We start from the raw sequence: 4,733 nt of genomic DNA on the forward strand, positions 1-4,733 counted from the left end.
TGACATGTACACTTAAGGAACTGTTTGACATTGAAACGGGGACTCAGAACTGTTGGACATTGAAATTGGGACTCAAACATTTTTTGTTATTATATGTTTATTTCTAGTCTGCAGAGGCAAGATTTTTTAAAGGAAAGAAATGGGGGAAAAATAGATACAGAGGCAAAGAAGCATTGAACAGACTGTCAAACTACAGTGGAAAGGCAGGGGAGGTTGCAGGGGGCGGGGGGGCTGTAAGAGATCAACTGAAGGACTTGTAAGAATGCATATAAGCATAACCAATGGATACAAGACACTGCGGGGGGGAGGGCAGGTAAAGGCATGTACTGGGGGGTAGGGGAGGCCGGGGGAAGGTCAATGGGGAAAAAAAGGAGACGTATGTACTACTATTTGTAATACTTCAAACAATAAAAAAAATTAAATAAAAATAAAAAATAAAATAAAATACAAAACATTTTTTAAAAAGGTCTCGTATAGTGAAAACTATAAGACACTATTAAAAGAAATTTAAGAAGACACAAAGAGCCCTGTCCAGTGTGGCTCAGTGGGTTGGAGCATTATCCTGTACTCTGAAAGGTCTTGGGTTTTATTCCTGGTCAGAAACCATACCAAGGTTGCAAGTTCGATTCCTGTTCAGGGTAAATTTAGCAGGCAATTGATCCATGTTTCACTCTCACCTCTCTCTCTTTCCCTCTCCCCCTGCCCCCTTCCTCTCTCTCCCTTCCTCTCTCTCTAAAACCAAAAAGAAGAAGACACAAAGAAAAGGGAAAATATTAAGATATTTCATATTCATGTATTTGAAGAATCAACATAGTTAAAATGGCCACATAACCCAAAGCAATATGCAAATTTAATGCAATCCTCATTGAAATCCCCATGGCATTTTTTAAAGAAATAGAACCCAAAAAAATCATCAGATTTGTATGGAACCACAAAAGACCCCAAATGACCGAAGCAATTCTGAGAAGAAAAGAATAAAACAAGAGGTTTCACACTCCCTGACTTCAAATTATACTACAGACCCAACAATAATCAAAACAGCATGGTTTTGGCAGAAAACAATCAGACCAATGGGACTGAGTTGAGAGCCTGGAAATAACCTACATATATATGGGCAACTAATTATCAACAAAGAAGCCAAAAACATACAACAGAGCTAGGCGGGAGGTGGGCGCCGGGAGACGAGGCTGGGGCCCGCAAGGCCAGGGCGCCATTCCTAGGCAGGGCTGACCGGCCCCGGCCCCGGGACACCCGTGCTCCCCATGAAAAACCAAATCCGCGGCCCCCCAGCGCGGGCGCACCTGTCAGCCTCGGGGACTGCAGAGGCGGGGGGCACCGGGGCAGGGTCGGAGTCCGGGGCGGAGTCTGGCGCGGGCAATGGGACGGGCGCGGCGACGGGTATGGGGACCATGCCGTGCAAGAGCGCCAAGTGGCTTCAGGGGGCGCTGTAGGCGCGCGGCGGCGTGTCCCTGCTGCTGCCTGACTTGTCGTCGCACATAGAGACGGCCATCAACCTGGCCATCCCAGCCTTATGCTGCGCCGCCTGCGCAAGGGCAACCTGCCCATCCGCTCCATCATCCCGAAGCACGCGGACAAGGAGCGCCTCGCCACGCGCTGCAAGGCGGCCACCGTGCTGCTCTACGACGGCGCCACGGCCAAGTGGCAGCCGGAGCCCGGCGCGCCCGCCTCGGTGCTCGGCCTGCTTCTGCAGAAGCTGCGCGACGACGGCTGTCAGGCCTACTACCTCCAAGGTGGTTTCAACAAGTTCCAGACAGAGGACTCGGAGCCCTGCGAGACCAACGTGGACAGCTCGACCCCGCCCAGCAGCTCGCCACCCGCCTCCGTGCCCAGCCTGGGGGGCCTGCGCACCAGCTCCGACTGCTGGGACGGGGAGTCGGACCGAGAGCTGCCCAGCAGTGCCACCGAGTCGGGCGGCAGTCCTGTCCGTCCAGCCAACCGGCCTTCCGCGTCCAGATCCTGCCCTACCTCTACCTCAGCTGCGCCAAGGACTCCACCAAGCTGGACGTGCTCGGCAAGTCAAGTACGGCATCAATGTCACGCCCAGCCTGCCCACCGCCTTCGAGCACTGCGGCGAGTTCACCTACGAGCAGAGCCCCATCTCCGACCAATGGAGGCAGAACCTCTCCCAGTTCCCCCCAGGCCATCAGCTTCATCGGTGAGGCGCTCCAAGAAGTGTGGCGTCCTGGGGCACTGCACTGTCTGGCGGGCATCAGCCGCTCGGCGACGTCACTGCGGCCTACCTGATGCAGAAGATGAACTTGTCACTCAACAACGCCTGCGACTTTGTCAAGAGGAAAAGGTCCAACATCTCACCCAACTTCAGCTTCATGGGCAGCGGCTGGACTTCCAGCGGACGCGGCGGCTGAGCAGCCCGTGCGACCACACGCCCAGCGAGCAGCTCTACCTCTCCACGCCACCAACCACAACCTGTCCCCCTCAACACCCTGGAGTCCACGTGAGCCCGGGCACCGAGGGCAGGCGCCGGCCTCCCCAGGGAGCCCGAGGAACCTGGAGGCCAGGCCGACGTGTGCTGAGCCCCTCACCATCCGGGGGACAGAGCCCAGCAGCGCTCCCCGCGCAGGACTCCGGAGCGGCCCTGCCTCAGACTCAGGGCCGCGGAGTCAGAGGGCCTCGTCCTGTCCGCAGGACACTTCCTGCGAATGGCCCAGCCAGTCGGCGGTTTTTGAAGACTCCACGGACGAGTTTGCTTTTACTTTGGCAGGAAACCCAAGTCCCCGGGGCACCGTGAGGCCACGTCTTCTTGACTTTTCTTTTTTAATGAAAAGTGTTATTTGCAGGCCACATGCAGCAGTGGATTGTATAAACCAGTATTTCATCCCTTTCTTGATCCTGAGAGAGAGAGAGAAGTGTTCTCAGTTTTGTTTTCCTTTCTAGTTCCAGATGCCGTTATTGGTTTTTTGTTTTCTTTTTTTTTTTTAATGGAAAAGACGTGTTGATCTTGACCAAATGCATTTTGCACATGTGTGACGCCTGTTTCTGCGGCGGGCCCTTCTCCAAGGGGGGGCCCCGTCACACCCACGCCCCCCAACCCAGCCCCGCCCCCGTGGCCCTGCGCTGGTCTGGTGTCAGCTGCCCGTCGCGATGTGGCTGGGCCAGTGGTCTCTGCATTCTCTGCCCTCCCTCCAGTCCCTCAGGTGGTCCCTCAGACTAACCGCTGGACGGGGGAGGAGGCCCTGCCGTGTGTGCTGTGTGGCTGTCCTGCCGGCGGGGGGGTTCGGGGAGGGGAGGAAGAAAGCAGGGGGGCGGGCCAGGACGCAAGCAGTAGCATTAGCCCTCTGGGCTCGGCCCCTGGGAGGGCCTGGCCCGGGCCTTTCCTCTACCAACCCACTACTTCTGTCTCTTTCTCTCTGTTTGTTGGAAACAGTATTGGCCCAGTGGCTGGGGGAAGCTTAGGTGGTGGGGGCCCTGCCCTGCCTCCCAAGTGTCTGTCCCTCACCCTGGCTGTGGCTTTGTTGCTGCCACTCCCAGCCCCTTTGTCCAGCGAAGCCTGCCCAGCGCTCATCTTGCCCATGCCTTCTGCGACCAGGAACCTCGTACCCATCCCATTTCCGTCCGGGGCAGGGGCAGAGGGGCGAGGGTGGGTGGACAGTGAAAGGGGTGCAGGGCTCTGTCCTCCGGCCCCACCCCCAGTATCCACAGAACAAAGCCACGGATTCCGTGTTAGCCTCTCCAGTTTTGTTCCTTCTCCAGCCTCAGTTCTACTGGGTGTCAGGACTGCGTGGGGCCAGGGTGGGGAGCGGGCGGCATCGTGGCCCCTCTGCCCCACTGCATCTTACCTCTCGGGGCTTGTTTTCGGGGATTCTTCAAGGCAGCGGATTCAAATCTTGCCACAGTCGAGAAATTGACAAAAAGCTTCCATGTTGTACATGGTTCTCTTTCTTTTTTACTTTTAAAGAGAAAAACCCAGAAAGATGCAGCAGATTTGTGTAAACAAGAGTATGCCAAGAGAGGGGCCAGTTTTGCTTTATGACCTTATGAAGGAAAATTTGTGACCCTACATATATGTGCACACACACACACACACACACACACATATCCCGAGCCAGCAATTTATTTTTTTATGTTGCAAATAAATATTATTTTTTTCTTTTAAAATAAAAACATACAACAGAGAAAAGAAAGCCTGTTTCATAAATATTGTTGAGAAAATTGGAAAGCCAAATGCAAAAGAATGAAACTATATTGCTATCTGTCATCAATCACAAGAATGAACTCAAATTGGATCGAAGAGCTAAATATAAAACCTGAAACAGAAAAATACATAGAAGAAAACATAGGTACAAAACTTATGGACCTTGGGCTCTGGCCAGTAGCTCAGTTGGTTAGCGTGTGTTGTCCCTATACACCAAGGTTGCAGGTTCAATCCCCGGTCAAGGCACATGCAAAAACCAACCAATGGAGGCATAAATAAGTGTAACAACAAATTGATCTCTCTCGCTCTTGCTCTCTCTCTTTCTTTCTTTCTCTCTCTCTCTCTCTCTCTCTCTCTCTCTCTCTCTCTCTCTCTCTCAAATTAATAAACAAACTTATGGACCTTGGTCTTAGAGAGGATTTTACAAATCTGCCCCCAAAGTCAAAGGAACTAAAAGTAAAAATAAATAAATGGGACTAAATCAAACTAAAAAGCTTCTGCACAGCCGGAAAAAGGAAAAAAAGGCAACCAACAAAATGGTAGAAGATATTTGTAAAAA

At 52.8% G+C, this 4,733-nt stretch overlaps 1 pseudogene across 1 annotated transcript; it reads left to right on the forward strand.

The window, feature by feature from the left end:
• Positions 1-1,262: 1,262 nt before the first annotated feature.
• On the forward strand, positions 1,263-2,480 carry LOC308236348 (dual specificity protein phosphatase 7-like; annotated as a pseudogene). The gene has a single exon. The product of its transcript is annotated as a dual specificity protein phosphatase 7-like (transcript).
• Positions 2,481-4,733: the final 2,253 nt, after the last annotated feature.

The sequence above is a fragment of the Plecotus auritus genome, assembly GCF_963455305.1.
Source record: "Plecotus auritus genome assembly, chromosome: 10".
Lineage (NCBI taxonomy): Eukaryota > Metazoa > Chordata > Mammalia > Chiroptera > Vespertilionidae > Plecotus > Plecotus auritus.